An 18,239-nucleotide genomic window follows, 5' to 3' on the forward strand; every position below is an offset into this window, starting at 1 on the left:
AAAGACTGACGCAAACGAACACGCGGTATAGCCTTCCGTATCTTTTTATTTTTACTTTATTTTTATTTACGTGACTTTAGAAGTTTTTTTCAATCGTCACGCCGCTTAGTATATATTTTCATTTCATTGAACAATTTTAAATGCTTTTCAGTAAGTTTTCTTCTTTCAAACATTTAATAAGTTTCACTTCATTTGCTATTCCTAATATTTCGCCTGATGTGTTTGATTTCTAAAATGTTTTTCTCTGTTGTGTTTGTTTTGTCTCACCGTGAGGTCCTCACCGCAGCACTGAGGTTTGTCTTCTTGATCGAGAAGAAAGTTGTGCGTCAGTTTCGTATGGCCTATCCTCAATCTGGGAATTGCAGTTTGTTCAGAACAGTTTGTCATATATTTCTATGGTAATGTCGATGATTTAATGTTTCTGGTGAATTAATTTTCCAAGCCAGCCGGAGTAAAGATTTAGTAGATTTCACAAAGTCTTTCGCTGGAACAGGTATATCAGTGCATTCCTTCGTTCGATTTTCGGCGGCTAGGAAGTCAGCCCGTTCGTTCAGTATCTGATTGAGTTGCTTAGGTGCTCCCTATTGACGGCTCTGCCGGGGATAGCTTGACTGATGTATGGGAGTTTTCACGTTTTCCGAGATCTATTCATTTTTGCTTTTCAATAGTGTACTTTTGAAATACAAAAACAGTATAGCAATAAAACATATTTTCAGTTAATTCCGAATTGTTTGGTGATAACCAGACGGAAATCCGTTCATAAATATCAAAGTTATTAGTGTTAAAAATAGTGACGCAAAAACGTGACATCGTTTGATTTTAGATTTTGGAATGACATCATGCCCCAGATAGTGCAGTAAGACATTTTCAAAAATGTCCCGGGATCCCGGGAATACATAAAAAAAATTCCCGGGATCCCGAGAATACATAAGAAAAATAAAAAAATGACTTATTTTCTTGAAAATAAATGAATAAATTTAAAAGTTTTCGAACCTGATTCTGTATATCTGTTCTGAAACAGTTGTCAGAAGATATCGGCTTAATAGACTACACAGCATTGAATCATTTGATAACTCTTCACTCAGTTTATAGAATATCAACTTCTTTTGGTTGATTTTTTCTTGAATTCACCTTGGGTAGTTGTTGTAACGGTATTTAATTAGCAAGGGACTGGAAGGTGAAGTATATTTTTAGCTATTAAGAGCCATAGTACTCAAGGGAGAGCAAGGAGTTAAAGAAAGACAGTTTAGAAAAGCTTGGAATAGGGGTATATGACCAAGCTTACAGTTTCCCGGCGACCTAACCTTTTTTTTTTTTTATTCATTTCGTTTATTTGATAGGCACAAATGCGTTAGCTTGGCGGTGCCAAATGCTTTTGTTTTTACATTTTGGATATCTTAAAACTAGGAGGTTACAATGTTGAAATATTTTTTTTTACAAAGGAAAAGAAAGTTTACAGCTATCTTAAGACTAGAAATAAGATTCAATATACAAAAGAGGGCCAAAAGATTTTTTTATGAAAAAAATTTAAAACAAGGGATTCACTTTGATATACAAGAGGGGGAGTAATAGTATTTTACGAAATATTTTACGGTTATCTTAAAACTAACAATATAGTTTAGTACACAAAAGGGGGAACAAATATTTATGAGAAATTTCACAGAAATCTTAAAACTAGGGATTCAATTCTATTTACAAGATGGAGGACAAGAGTTTCAATAAAGAGTAAAAATTATAGCTATCTTAAAACTAGGAATACAGAATACTAATTTGAATTTTTTAACTAAAACTTATGCTTGGTCAAGATATTCAAAGGGTGGCTTATTTCCGCATCAGTGTAGCAGCAGTTGTATCAAAGACAGGGGAGAGACAGGGAAAGAAGAGCAAAACTTGCAACTTTCGCTCGAACGGCGGGGGGGGGGGGGGGGGGGGAGGGAGATCAGCGTATCAAATTTGCGCCTCAGTCTAGTAAGTCGTCGAGTACCGGATTGGCGGATGGTATTCTTCGGACCCGCGGGGAATCCTTCAAAAGTCATCGGACCTCGAGTCGCTCTCGCTTCAGTTTCCTTCTATGCAGGCGTAGTGGTAAGGGCGACGGCGGTTACATAGTGGCACTCTGGAGCTGATCGGTTCCACAAGGCAGGAGGAAACTCTAAAAACGAGAAATAAAAGAGAGGGGCTAAATTGGGATATTTATCGTTTTTATGAAGGTATAAATAAGGGACATATAGGGGAAATCACGAGTTGCCAGCATATCTCGGACTGGTACATTGGGTGGTCTACCTCGGGCCCGAAGGGATTCCTTTAACTGAGACCTGGCGTCACAATACCCGGCGCACACCCAGACAACGTGTTCGATGTCGTGATAGCCCTCGTCACAAGCGCACAGACTACTCTCCGCAAGCCCAATACGCCGCAAATGCGCATCCATGGTGTAGTGATTGGACATAAGTCGGGACATTACACGAATAAAATCCCGACCCACATCCATCCCCCCGAACCAAGGCTTCGTTGATACCTTTGGGATAATCGAATGTAGCCATCGTCCAAGTTCACCATTGCTCCACGAGGTTTGCCAACTGTTGAGCGTCCTCTGACGACAAATACTAAAAAATTCATTGAAGCAGATTGGTCTTTCGTATATGTCACCATTTAATGCGCCCACCTTTGCTAATGAGTCGGCCTTTTCATTGCCCGGGATAGAACAATGAGAGGGGACCCAAACAAAGGTAATCTTATAAGATTTTTCAGATAACGTACACAAGGACTCCTGTATCTTCCCCAGAAAATACGGTAATTGCTTTTTAGGCTTCACCGCACGAAGAGCCTCGATAGAGCTGAGGCTGTCCGAAACGATGAAGTAGTGATCTGTGGGCAGAGTGTCGATGATCCCAAGGGTGTACTGAATTGCAGCTAACTCTGCGACGTAAACTGAAGCGGGATCATTGAGCTTGAATGAAGCGGTGATAGTATTGTTGAAGATACCGAAGCCAGTGGACCCATCGAGATTTGATCCGTCAGTGTAGAACATTTTGTCACAGTCGACTTCTCGGAATTTATTATAAAATATATTGGGGATCACTTGCGGGCGTATATGGTCCGGGATTCCACGAATCTCTTCCTTCATGGATGTGTCGAAGAATACAGTAGAATCAGAAGTATCTAGCAAACGAACACGGTTGGGAGTATATGCAGAAGGATTAATGCTCTGTGCCATGTAGTCGAAGTACAAGGCCATAAATCGGGTTTGAGAATTAAGCTCGACGAGCCTCTCGAAGTTTTCAATTACCAACGGGTTCAGAATGTCGCATCGGATGAGCAATCGATATGAGAGTTCCCAAAATCGATTTTTTAGCGGAAGAACGCCCGCCAGCACTTCGAGACTCATCGTATGGGTCGAGTGCATGCAACCCAAGGCAATGCGCAAGCAACGATACTGGATTCTCTCTAGTTTGATGAAGTGTATGTTCGCAGCGGAGCGGAAACAGAAACACCCGTACTCCATCACCGACAATATCGTTGTTTGGTACAACCTGATCAGGTCTCCTGGGTGAGCACCCCACCATGTTCCAGTTATTGTTCGGAGAAAATTGATCCTTTGTTGGCATTTCTGTTTCAGATACCTAATGTGACATCCCCAGGTACCTTTAGAGTCGAACCAGACCCCGAGATATTTAAATGTGAAAACCTGGTTGATCGTTGCACCCATTATTAAAAGCTGGAGTTGCGCCGGCTCACGTTTCCTAGAAAAAACAACCAACTCAGTTTTCTCCGTGGAGAACTCAATACCCAGCTGAAGAGCCCAAGCAGGCAAATTGTCCAAGGTATTTTGTAATGGTCCTTGCAAGTCGGCAGCTTTGGGCCCTGTAACAGAGACCACCCCGTCGTCTGCAAGTTGCCTTAGCGTGCATGAATTGGCAAGACAATCGTCAATGTCATTCACGTAGAAATTGTAGAGCAGGGGACTTAGACATGAGCCCTGGGGAAGACCCATGTAGCTAAATCGCGATGTTGTTAAATCGCCATGCGAAAAGTGCATGTGCTTTTCAGACAACAGGTTTAGCAAAAAGTTATTTAAAATTGGCGAAAGACCATGCTGGTGCAGCTTCTCTGACAGAGTGTTGATAGAAACTGAGTCAAAAGCCCCCTTAATATCCAAGAAGACTGATGCCATCTGCTCTTTGTTAGCATAGGCCATTTGGATTTCTGTAGAAAGCAACGCAAGGCAATCGTTCGTCCCTTTGCCTTTGCGGAAGCCAAATTGTGTATCTGACAGTAAGCCATTTGCTTCAACCCAATTGTCGAGGCGAAACATGATCATTTTCTCGAACAACTTCCGAATACAGGACAGCATTGCAATCGGCCGATACGAGTTGTGGTCGGAGGCTGGTTTTCCTGGTTTTTGGATGGCGATGACCTTCACTTGCCTCCATTCATAAGGGACAATGTTACCCTCAAGAAACTTGTTAAATAAATTCAACAGGCGCCTTTTTGCAGTGTCAGGCAGATTCTTCAGCAAGTTGAATTTGATTCTGTCTAACCCTGGGGCGTTATTGTTGCACGATAAGAGAGCAAGTGAGAACTCCACCATCGAAAACGGTGTTTCGTTCGCGGTATCGTGAGAAGACGCGGCGCGGTACGTTTTCTGTACCGGGACAGAGTCCGGACAGATCTTCTTGGCGAAAGCGAATATCCAACGGTTTGAATATTCCACGTTCTCGTTGGTACTATTATGATTACGCATACGTCGAGCCGTACCCCAAAGAGTGCTCATCGCTGTTTCTCTCGTTAACCCGTCGACGAACCGGCGCCAATAACTGCGTTTTTTGGCTTTCATTAGACTCTTCATTCGCCTTTCTAACGACGCGTACTGTTGATAGCTAGCGGGTAACCCGTCTTCCCGGAAGGCCTTATATGCAGTGGACTTTTCCGCGTACAGCTCTGAGCACTCTTTATCCCACCACAGGGTGGGAGACCGTCTATGGGTATTCGCGCTGGGTACTGGTTTAGTCTGAGCTTGATTCGCACTGTCGAGAATCAAGCCAGCCAAAAACCTGTACTCTTCCTCCGGAGGAAGTTCTTGAGTGGATTCGATTTTAACGGATATCGCGGTCGCGTAACTCTTCCAATCAATGTTCCGTGTGAGGTCATACGATACATTGATTGTTTCCGATGGTCTTGAACCGTTAGCAATTGAAATCACGATAGGCAAATGATCGCTACCGTGGGGATCAGGGATCACCTTCCACATGCAATCTAACTGTAGCGATGTCGAGCAAAGCGATAAATCCAACGCGCTTGCGCGTGCTGGTGGTGTAGGAATCCGCGTCATTTCTCCCGTGTTTAAGATGGTCATGTTGAAATTATCGCAAAGATCTTGGATTAATGTTGATCTATTATCATCATGAAGACAGCCCCATACCGTACCGTGCGAGTTAAAGTCTCCCAGAACTAGCCGCGGTGCCGGTAAGGATTCCGTGATATTACAAAGCGTTCGGTGCCCTACCGAGGCTCTAGGAGGAATGTAGATGGAAGCAATGCAAAGGTCTTTACCTTTGATTAAAACTTGACAAGCGACAATTTCAATGCCTGGTGTCGAAGGGAGGTTAATTCGGTTGAAAGAATAGCACTTTTTGATCCCCAAAAGTACTCCTCCATAGGGGTTTTCTCGATCCAGACGAATTATATTAAAGTCGTGGAAGTTGAGATTTATATCGGAAGTTAACCAAGTTTCACATAATGCGAAAGCATCACATTTTAAACTATTTAGTAAAAATTTAAAGGAATCGATTTTCGGGAGGATACTTCTGCTGTTCCACTGTAGAACAGTGATCGAATCGGTGACCTCGTTCGATGACTTAGCCATCGAAGGATACGATCGCTGCAAGGAGGGGCCATTTAGTAGTCAACTGCTTCAAAAATGTTTGCACTATAGGGAGAAAACGTATCAGAAGGCTTTTAAGAGGATCAGTAACATTGAAAGCTGTGAAAATTAAGTCCACTATGTCAGAAAATTTCATTAGTCCGCTACTGGACTGAGTATCTGTTTGAAAAAAGGGGACACTTGGGGTTTTGGATGTCCCTGGAAGTGGTGGGTACTCCTTGTTAGAATTAATATTTCCAAGTCCTGGAGCAAATTGCTTCGGCTTTTGTGCATCACTTCCGTTGGATTTATTGGTTGTAGATGGCGCACTCTGAGTGGACGACACCTTGGCACCCTTACGAGGCAATGTAGGGGAGGCTGGATTTCTCCTCTTCCTGGATTCCCCTGGGTTAACCAAAGATGTTCCCTCTCGTGGGTCGTCAGATTCTTGCTCAACGTTAGCCAAACCAGCATAGGGATTTTCGGACAGGACAGATGGCGAAGCATTCTTTAGCATTTCTGCATAAGAACGCCTTGAGCGTTCCTTAAGGGAGCGCTTAATTTTATCCCCGCGCTGCTTGTACGCAGGGCATGATTTAAGAGCATGTGAAGGGCCCCCGCAGCAAATACACTTTTCAGTTTCTTTGTCGCAAGAGTCATCCTCATGCTCTCCTTCGCATTTGCCGCATCGTTTCTTATTTCCACAATATGTGGCTGTGTGGCCCAACTGCTTGCAATTGCTGCAGCTCATGACCCGCGGTACAAACAGGCGAACTGGTAGGCGAACCCTGTCAAGGAGGATGTAGTTGGGAAGAGAGGAACCGGCGAATGTCACCCGAAGCGAGCCTGATAGAGAGTAGGTAGTCTTACCTCCCTCGGTGTTTGCGGTATACAATTGTTTGCATTCTAAGATCTTAATCTGTTCAAGAGAGGGGTCCTTAAAGCAGCCAACCCCGTGCTCCAACAGTTCTTCGCATTTCAGGCCCGGTTCGGACACTACCCCATCGATTTCACAGGCCACACAAGGCACGTACGCTTTAAATTCCCGCGTAAAGCGCTCACAGCAAGCAATCGCGTTTGCCTGGCCGAGATCACTCACTAGAACACGTATCTTGTTTGCCCGAACACGTGTTATCTGAGTTACGGCCGGGTAATTAGCAGTCAGATCTCGAGAAAGTTTTAATATATTAACCGGTTTCTCTCCGGTCCGAAAATATACCACCCATGGCCCAGAGGAACCTTTTGGGTACTGCTTTATACGGGGAGCAATGCGAGTATTAGGGGGATCAGGGACTTCCATGATTGCATCAGATGGTATTTCGCCCTCGGCCATTTAAGCACGAGGGCAGAGCGTTATATAAACGGGAATGTGTCTTATTATTTGATTACAAGGTAGAGTAAAAGTAGGGAAAAGGAAAGAAAGCAAACGAGGAAAAAAAATAAAGCAAAACTTATCTGCAAACAACGTCGATTGTTCCGCACCAGCGAAAACAATGTACTGGATTTACTGTCGGCACCAGCAGAACGGCTGCTAACGAACGAACAAAGGATGACCTTGACTCACTAAAATTTACACACCGAGCACCACTGTGAAATATAACGATCCGTTCCGTTCAAAGGTTGGGAGACGTATGACCTAACCTTTTGTCTTCTACCGCAGGAGTCAGGATCTTTTGGCATTAGAAATGCGAATCACCCGAGTCTGCGGCATGTCCGGACGAGCGTTCATGCTGTCGGAACCGACAAAAAGTTGTTTCACGGATAGCTTAAATTCTGCTAATCACGATTACGACTGGGACGATATCCTGAACGCACCTGCTGAAGTTACTATCCAAAATTGGAATTCGTTGCAGGGCATTTCGATTGGAACTGATGAGTCCACTGTTCCAGGGTAGTGTGCGATCAAATGAAAAACGTGATATATCGAGTTCGTTCCCGGCACAGTTGGATCAGTATCACTCCGAATTAAGATAGAGTCATAATATCGCGGATAATGGACCAACTACTCAGCGATGGGTGAAGTCTACCTACGATTTCTTGTTATGGGAACCGAACTGCTTGGTCTTAAGGCAATTCACAAATACTGCATCATTGAAAGCGACATTAAAAGAGTTTGAATGTGCATAATGTTGGAAAGATACGCGTTCTGTTCTTCTATTCATACCAATTTAAATATGTATGTATGTATAATTAATATAATAAAATTGATATTACAATTCCAGTGTAACACATAGGACGAAATATGCATTCTATGTTCGAACCAAATATTTGCTCGTCGTACGAATGAGTAAATAAATATACAAATGTTTAATATCTCAGACAAAGATTTAGATTTAAAATTAAAAAATTATTTCTAGTTCTCTGTTTAAACATTTCTAATTTAAATCGTAAAAGAAGAGTACCGAAGCTTTCGTTTAGTTAGTGTTTCACCAATACTGATGAATATTTCTTTTATCCAAAACTGAAATCAACCCACATTCAATATAATTATCTCGAGCTTGGCATCTTACAATAGCACAAGTCCTCGCAAAGCATCATAGCAGATCAATAGCTGGCTGGCGGAAACGTTACCTACTTCCTTCGAATGTTCTACGACAGCATCCGGCTCCTATCAGAGTACATTTTATAACCCATCCGGCCGGAAGTTTACTCCACTAACCGTTAGCAATAAACACATTGGAGTTGAAAATTGGAAAATAGTTTTCCTCCTTCGTCAGCCCTCGCTGCTCGGTAGTTAGTTGGCAAAACCACTAACCCATAACCCAACAGCAACCAGTTTCGCGGTTGGCAGTACTGTACACCTCATTCTCTCCTTCTGCAGTCCTACCACCCCCGCCTCGCGGGCACCGGGAAAGACTCCAATTATGTATGTAGTTAGAATTACCAAAAAACCGCAGGCTGTGATGGAATAGAGTTATTGCCAGCAAGTGGAGTTGAGCTACTCGAGCGTAAAATAAATAGGGAAGTTCATTGCGAAACGTAAACACAGTCAGTTGGTTTACGGGGGGCCGAGTTAATGTAACTAAACAGTGTGGCCGAGTGAAGCGGGAAAAAGTTGTAATTTGTTATCATAAACCGGAATACATTTTACTGTTGCCATTGTTGTTTGTGGCAACAATGGTTAATTTATTTAACTTCAATTGATTCGAATGGAGACTCGAATATGAGCTGGGGAAAAGTTCAAGAGTACAAATTTTGATGAGAGGAACGTGAATAGTCAAAATATCAATGATATTCCAATTTTTTTTGAGATGAACCAAGTTAAAAGGAAGTAGTTGCTTTTTCGGTGTGGAAATGTTAGAATCGTCATGAAGCAATCATAAAAAAAATCACGATGACCTTTAGTTAACCTTCTTCTGGATGGATTGTTATCATTTTCGAGAATCATTTTAGGGAGTCGCCCACGAAGAGTACAGCAATAAATTCCTTTTGGTGTTTTTTGCCATTTATTTGCTTTCGTAAGAAACCTCGCCTGCAGCAGTTAGCTGCCAAGTGCTGATGCTTTATAAGGATGTTGATGTAGAAGTAGAAAGTTTTCGGTTTATTCAACCATCTGAAATGTATTAACTTTGAGTTGTGATCGGGTAAGGAAATGAAATTGTTTAAGGGACCTTTCGATTTTTGAAATAAGATGAAATGTGGAATTTCCGAATGGCGACCATATGGGATCAATCCTGCTTCATCACGTACTTTCGAGTTTTTGAGAATTTTTTGCAATTTGGGAACCACTTGCATCGTATTCGGAAATCATTCTTAAACGAAAATTATCCAATATTTTGACCGGAACAGTCAAAAGCAAAGCTAGGAATACCATTCTGGAACGATTTCCAGAACTCACATACAAACACCCAGGAAAAAAGTATACCAAATATCGTAAAAATTAGCTAATAAATGTAAATGTAAATTATTGAAATAAAAAATAAAATGCACATATTTTTTCAACGTATACTATATTAAAATGCCAATTACTAAGAAGACTCTCCATTGGAGGTCAGATCCGTAGATTTTGAGTTTAATGCACATGAATCCATTTTTTTAAAAGATTATGACATGTGAATTTTAAAAATTTTTGAAGTAACTTTATTTAATACTTTTCAGTTTTACATCAGAAAATTATTTTGTCTTTAGGAATCTGTTTTTGCCTTTCTTATATAGAAAGGTTATGCAATCACTCTGAAAAACGTCAACCTAATCCCGGCCAAATTTTTTTTTCGACTCGCATAAGGTTTCTGGATTTTAACAGGGGCGTAGTTGATGGTTTACGGAGAGGGGTTACACCCCCTCATCATCTTTAAACCACCACTGTATCACAAAGCATACCAATTTAAGCTGGGGAGTCGTTCGTTCATGGGACTTTCGCCCTCCTCACATACCCACCCCCGCATGACAAAATGAGTTAGCAAGCAGATAACATTGATCTAACGCTGATTAGGCTAATGGAGTATGATATTTTTTGTTTCAAGTGTTTCACCGTCGACACGTAGCTCATCAAGTTCGTGGCTGGCATGCCATTGTGTATAAGTGCAAAGTGTACTAAGAATGTAATGGACATTTCCACAATTATGTTGAACATAAAAAGCCTCCGTGCCATAGTTTAGAGAAATGAGAAAGGCACAATTGCACCGCTAGGTGGATTAAAACAGGTTTTTTTTTTGGTTTTCACTGGAATTAGCACGTCATAAACAACATAATTATGTTCAAGATCTTCTCCTAATACGTTTAGATACGATTCTTTGCATCACGTCTTTATTAGATTTGCACATAATTATTTACATACAAAACAACAAACACCGACTCTGTTTTATACTTGGCTAGCGAGCGGAGCGAACATTGGTTTTTATCGGTGCGAGAAGAAAAGGATGCAAGCATTCCCGAGTAGAGTTTGACGACAAATTGAAAACTAAACTTGACGTTGTGATGTTCGGCAGTTACTCAGATTTGTTACTCAGGTTGTTGTCGTTTTGGCCGTTTCAACGGTTAAAAGATCAAAATGGAGAGCATCAAAATTATCCTATGACAGAAAACTAATTCTGCTATCAGTGAGAGTAAATTGAAAGCTTATTGAGATGTTTAAATTTTTCTTGATAACAAAATTTGTATTCACTTTGATGGTTTCACCAAAGAAATATAAACAGAGAAAATTCTTCTAAGAAACAAGGATAGCAAAATGAGATCAAAATTTGAAGTCATATTGAAAAAATCTAAAACTGATAGCAGAATAAGATTTCAATTTGATGCTATTATCAAAATATGATTTCTACTTGTTGTAATTTTGATGTTCGACTTTGCTCGGGTTGCGCTGCATAAACTCGTTAGTTGGTGTATGCAAGAACCCGAAAATATCCTTCAGGTACTTTAATACGAAATTTAAGCGATCAGTTCATCCACTACTAGATGCTGAAGTTGAGCTGGACCTTACTTCATTGAAAACCAATTCGATGTCCTTCTTGGAGAACTCGATACCCGACTTTACAGCCAGAGTGCAAAAATTTTCAAAGTTACTTTGCATTGGTTTCTGCATATCTGAAGCTCTGTAACAGAAACCATGCCATAATTCGCCAGTTGTATTGGTGTTCATGAGTTGGCAAGATATTTGACAATGCCGATCAGGCAGAAATTGTAAAAAAGGGGCTTGAACAGGAGCATTGTGGAAAACCTATGTAGCAGCTTCAAGGTATACCGTATCGCTATAAGAAAAGATAATGTGCATTTCTGACAACAAATTAAACGAATAGCTGTTAGAAATTGACGGTTACATTGATCCGAAATGAAAATTTCCTCAGAATCGTAAGCGTATGCTAGTTCAATTTTCACTAAAAGCAGCGCAAAACAATCGTTCGTAACCTCCTCTTTGCAGAATATTGAATTCTGATAACAAGCCGTTTACCTTAATCAAATAGTCTAGGCCTCGTAGAATAGCATCCATCGGCCAATACGAATTGTGGTCGAAAACTGGTTATCCCAGTTTCTGAATAACAATCAATACTATTTGTCTCTAGTTCCGTGGACCAATGCTCTGTTGCAGAAACCAGTTGCATAAATTCAATCATTGACTCTTTTGTGAATCAGAGAGATTCTTCAAAAAATTTAGTTTGATTCTGCCTGACCGAAGAGTATTATTTGTTCGTGTGAATCGAGTACTGATACACAACCATCCACTGTTAGGTCCCTTGCAAAACTGACTCAGACATCACTTCGTTTAAAGTTTAATAACTTCTTTTAACAAAGCCGGATTTACTAGCAGTCTTCGACAAAGTTGTAGACAATTAAATTATCTTTCTTATTTTCACTTACAGTGATAATACGATGCATACAGTACTACCTAGCGGCGAAAATGCTAGCTGGTCCGGTAGTTAGACATGTTCGATTTGCTCCAAATTTAGTGCAAGTACTCCTGGTGGGACTAAGAATCGACTCAGAGGTGGGCCGATAGGGGTCATTTTTTCCTGTCACTATACTCTGGAAATATTTCGCTGCAAATCAACAAACAAATGACTCTTTTCTTAGATATCAGAATAAACATTTACTGATAACTCGGCTGTGCGGGAAATTGTCAAGCTGAAGTAAGTGTGCAGGGAGTACCAGTGATATGAATGGAGAAAGTTTTGTGCGAGACGTAGGTTTCGGAATTTCCGCTGAATACGCAAATCGTAAGAGATCCCATTTACAGTCGCAAATCGCTTTATATTCTCACGGCTATCTTCGTTATCAAATACCACTAATTTCACTAGTCTTCCAATATATATGAACTCGTTGAAAACTTCGTACCTCTATCGACTACCATTTACTTTTTTTTCGTCAGATTTCTTATTCAGTCCGATTTTGGCAGGCCCTTCTGTTGAAATTCACAGACTTCTTCCTTTTCTGTGCGTCGCACCGTTTCAATACCGCTAACGTAACAAACGAGTTGTATGTTTCTTTGGCTATTGTGAATCTTGTTTTCGATTTAACCTACTCAGTTTTTCAGGAACAATTTCTGGTATTATGTGGCACCGCAGTTCGTTTCGTTGCACTGAATCGTGCACTGCCTTGAAATCCACAAACAGATATTGAGTTCGTAACTTTTATTCCCAAAATCCAGGGCATTTTTTGAAGGAGCAACTATTGAAATCGGGATCCATTGCTTCGTTGTATTGGTTCGTATAAATGCCAAATTTCACATCATTTGGACAATTTTAGACCCCCGCCCACTTCGCTTGAAATTTTTTGAAATTGGTGCTATGGGAAAATATGGAGGAAAAATACATTAAATGCTATAACTTTTGAAGTAGCAATCAGAAAATTACAATTTATACCTCTTTTGAAAGGAAATAATCTTATTATTTGAATTGAGATGTTTTTGTTTCTAAGAAAATACGGGAAAGTGGGGTACTGGGTCATTTTTGCCCCAATATCCCCTATTCTTGATGATTTTTCTGCTCCGTTATGCAAATCGTACATATTTTGTAGTTTTTCTAATGTAAAAAATCTCAAAAATCGATCGGAGCCTTTTTGACTTTTGTCCGAATACGAGAAGTGGGGTTAAATGGCCTTTTGTCATTCATATTAAACTTCATCATTTTCTCGTGAATATATATCTATTATTCTTCACTCAATTTTAATAAACTATACCTTGTTGAACGTGGAAAACCCTTAGGATTATAACAAAAATAGATTCATTACCGGTAAAATTCAGAAACATCAAATTATCTGACATATAGTGTCGATTTCCCATTTTTATCATAAAATCGCACACATTAACTCCATTTAACAACAAAATTCTTCTTTAATTTACTACTTTTAGTGTAAAATATGCTTAGGGATCACATGAGAAAAGTTTCATTTCTGGAAAAATAGGGGAAGTTGAGGTATTAGGACAAATGATGAAAAAAATGAGATTTGTAAAGTAAATATCAAAAAGTTTGATGTTTCTGAATTTTACCGCTAACGTTTTTATTTTTGTTTTATTCCTCAGAATTTTACACGTTCAATAAGGTACATTTTGTGAAAATTGATTGAAGAATAATGGAGATATATGCATGAGAAAATAATAAAATTTAATGTGAATGACAAAAAACCCTATAACCCCAACTTCTCGTATTCGGACTAAGGTCAAAAGGGTTCCGTTCGATTTCTGAGATTTTTCACATTAGATAAACTAGAAAATATGTACGATTTGCATCACGGAACAGAAAAATCATCAAAAATGTAGGTTTTTCGGTCCAAAATGACCCAGTACCTCACTTTCCCGTATTTTCCTAGAAACAAAAATATCTCAATTCAAATACTAAGATTATTTCCTTTCAAAAGAGGTATAAATTGTAATTTTATGACTGCTACTTCAAAAGTTATAGCATTTAATGTATTTTTCCTCCATATTTTCCCATAGCACCAATTTCAAAAAATTTCAAGCGATGTGGGCGGGGGTCTAAAATTGTCCAAATGATGTGAAATTTGGCATCTGATCTTACTTTCACATTTGTCACAATATGAGAGGGGGGCCTTTGAGAATTAAAAAAAAAATTGCGATGCCCTACTTAACATAGATGCCCTAACACCTTCTTCGAACTTGTTCAAAGTTTTCGGAGTCGCATTCAGTAACGAATTAGAAAATATACCTCACTGAGATTTTTCAAATTACCCTCGAAACATTTATATCGTATAGATATGAAGAAGACATAGAGGGGGTGAGCGTAGCGTAGTTGGTAAATCGATTGCCTCGTACGCAGCGCACCTGTGTTCGAGTCCCGACCCCGCACATAGGGTAAGAAATTTTTCATAAGAGATTTTTCTAACCCGAAGAGGCGAATGACCTTAAGGTTTAAACCTCTATAATCGAAATAAAAAAAAGAAGATATTATAAATTGCAAAGTATCTTAATATTTGTTTCACCTTCTTCGACTGTGTACTGTCCTGTAACACTATGTATAACAGACTTTTTCCGATTAGAATAATCTAATGAGATATTCAAAGAAGTTCAGTTGTAGGGTTTGATAGGGTGACCATATCAGGCGAGTAAAAACCTAGGACAGTCAAAATGGGACCCCCCTTCCGTTACCTCTATCGAACGTTCATGATGAAATACTCCCTAGGTTTTCGCCAGTTATAATAGAAATTCTGTGTGTCCGATGGACAGAGCTCTGCCAGAATGTCTTTCGAGGAATTTTAATGTCCGTGCACTTTTTCGGATTAAAAACACATCTGGTTCTTGCTAAACCACAATCACCGAAGGCTTCAAACCGTTGCACAGTGGGTTTTTCGCCGAAATCGTGTAATCTATTAATTACGCCTAAATCGTTAAATTTGGATCAATGGCGTCTTCGCAGGATTTTGCTGAAACTAAAAGCCCTTTCATATGGTGTTGTTATTTTAATGATTTATATACCTATAAGTGAGATATATTTTCCAACTTTCTTGCAAGCGCATATATCAAAATAATGTCTTCGACGAAGTTGTAGAGCAAGCTTTTGCTGACAACTTTGCTGAAGACACTAAGTCTTTATCTTTAATATCTGCGACATTATGGCTGGTTGTTTGTGGATGGTCTTTTTAAGGTGAATTTAATAATATAACTTTTGAAATATCATTCTGATAAGTTTGAGATTATCAAAATGAAAAACTTTTTATGCTACAAAAATGGCTTATTTCTTGTATTTTCAAAGAAATTTGACATTTTTTGAAAAATAAGGTGTTTCAAATGGTGATTGGATGTTAACGAGAAAACAGCTGAGTTTACGTCAATAGTGATTTCAAACTACTCATAAAAAATCACGAAATTTATCATTTGCTATGATTTTCGTTAGAATACATTATCCAACGTCTTTGGAAAAGTTATGTAGATTGCTTTTACGAATATCTTTGCTGAATACAAGAAGTCTCTTCTTTAAATGCTTATGAAGTTATAGCTCGTTATATTTAGATGAACCCTTGAAATTTTTTTTTAATATCTTTTCTATTATCATACCTACGGGTTTCATATATGCTACGAAGTTATTTTAATCGTCTAAATACACAATTTTTATTATCTCGAGTATTTTCGGAGATATTTGACATTTTTTGAAAAAAAAACAATAGTTTTTTTTCAAATCATCTATAATTCTACTCGATACAACGAGGGACAAGTGAACTCTATTTCATTTCATAGTGTTGATGTAGCATTTCTAATTTCAAAGTTCGAAATCTTCATGGATATCTGCCCGCGGACTACAACTCATTCATATGCCACGTTCATCTGAATGGCTCATAGTTTCTCTTCTCAATTTTCATATGGAAATAAAGTTGTTTATATGAAAATAAGGTAGTTGAAAAGAAAAATAACGATGCACTGTTGAGAGATTTAAAAAAGATATAGCATTTCACAATTGAGAGATTCAAGTGTATGATTAGGCATTGCCTCTCGTACTGAAAGTGAATTTACGTTGCAGTTATTGTTGTGGTCGGCCGTTACTGCGACCTGGACCAGAGTGAATGAAACGAAGACTTAAGCAAATCATATATTTTAGGTTTAGAGGAGAAAAAAAAACAAGACAAATCAAACGTTGTCTTCAACTTCCCAGGACAGCCAGTTGAAAACCAGGACATGTCCTGGGAAACCAGGACGTATGGTCGCCCTAGAATTTGATAATGTTTAATGAATTTGTTTTGCAATGAAAAAATTATCCAGTTTTACAGTACTATAATAAAATTCCAATTACTAAGAAGACTCTACCAAAATGTTTCCATGTAACAAACAACCATGCGCTTCCTTCTAAGTGAAACGATCAAAGCAGTCACAGTGGATGCCGTGCAGTAATTAATTACAGATACGAATTTCAATTTATTTTTATTGGTAACTGACACAAGACGCACAAAGAAGTAATCAAATTTATCAGCTTCTACTGTCGAATAGCTTTTTGTCGACAGCTTCTTCAAACACGCAAAGTAGCGACATAATGCTCCTTTCGCCATCAGTCATGTTGATTGTCGAAAAAAAGTCAACGTGATCGTACTCGCCCTTGTCAAATTTAATTGAAAAGCGTTCAATGGAAAACAGTCAGCTTCTCTGATCGAATATTGCCAAATTTCGTAATCTGGCATTGCTTTTGTTGGCCCCGCTCTCTCTCTCTCACAGCGGGACGGGTCACCATTCAATCAACCACGTCTCGGGCATTGTCCTCGCGACACAAGGGGGCATCCATAATAACGTTCGTTCTAGCAAACGAGAGCTGCATCCTAGTAGGCCGAGTGGACCACAATAGCGCGGGATATAAGAAAAATCGTCACGGAGCTCACCACAAAAGATGAGGCGATGAGTTATGAATTTTAAATTGAACCACAAATCGAACAACGGGAAACAAAATCTTACCGAACAGAAGGTGGAAGTTTGGCTACTGTTTTCTTCTCCGAACAAAGTTAGCAGCAGAATTTCCGCATCCACTCCACGTTCCTGGAATGAAAAAATAGGGAAAATATCATTAGTAATCGAATGACAAGCTTTTCTGGACTGCCGAGGCAAGGTACTTTTTTTCTATATACATATATGTACGACAGTGATCGGACCGGTCATTAGCGGAAAAAAGCCGCTCTTTCATTTTGTGCACCATTGAATGTTGTATTTGCAGAGCTCGGTAAGGTAACATGCTGTATGCTGTTTGGTAGACAGTTTCACTGCAGTGCAGTTGTATACGTTGCCATCCAGCAAGCAACCAGGACGGGCGGAGCGTAGCAACCATTCTGCTTTGAATCAACATCCGTCAGCAGTCAGTGCGCCCGAAACGGATTGTGTTTTGTGGACGGTTACATCAAAGTCGGCCACATTCCGAGGTAATTGGGTAAAGTTTGGTATGGTTCGAATAGTTCGGTTAAAAAATGTTACCTTCTTTGAGCATGTTTACGTAAATATTCTGACAACTTGTAGAAAACTGTTGTTGTCAAATGTAATCAATCCATTTTTCTCTGTAAATTCCGGCATTCAGCTGTCGAGTTCTTTTCACAACCAAAAAAAAAAATTTGAATCAAAAACTGTGTCGCTTGTTGGCAGTTGGTTTTGCACCGCTGACTGCTGCCAGTGAAGCAGTAGGCCGGTAGAATGAGGCTTGCGAAAAAAAGGTCGAAAATTTAGTCTGTTCTGACAGACGGACGGACAGAGGGATCGATTGGGGAAAAAATATGGCTGTCGGTACAGAGTGGCATGGTGAAGTTAACAGCACACGTTCCAACTGCATAGACGGAGACGGCTGTTGCAGAATTTGCAATGAAGAATTAATGTTCGTTTGGGTGAAGGAAGTAACATGAACTGAGCTAGAGGATGAGTAATGCTAGCTTTTTTTAGACGCGTATCATGTCATCGATGTTTGCCAAACTAGTCTGTTAGGGAGGAAGTTGATATTACGAATCAGTTTGTTTTGAAGGTTCATGT

The sequence above is a fragment of the Topomyia yanbarensis genome, chromosome 3, assembly GCF_030247195.1.
Source record: "Topomyia yanbarensis strain Yona2022 chromosome 3, ASM3024719v1, whole genome shotgun sequence".
In the NCBI taxonomy this organism is placed as follows: Eukaryota; Metazoa; Arthropoda; class Insecta; order Diptera; family Culicidae; genus Topomyia; species Topomyia yanbarensis.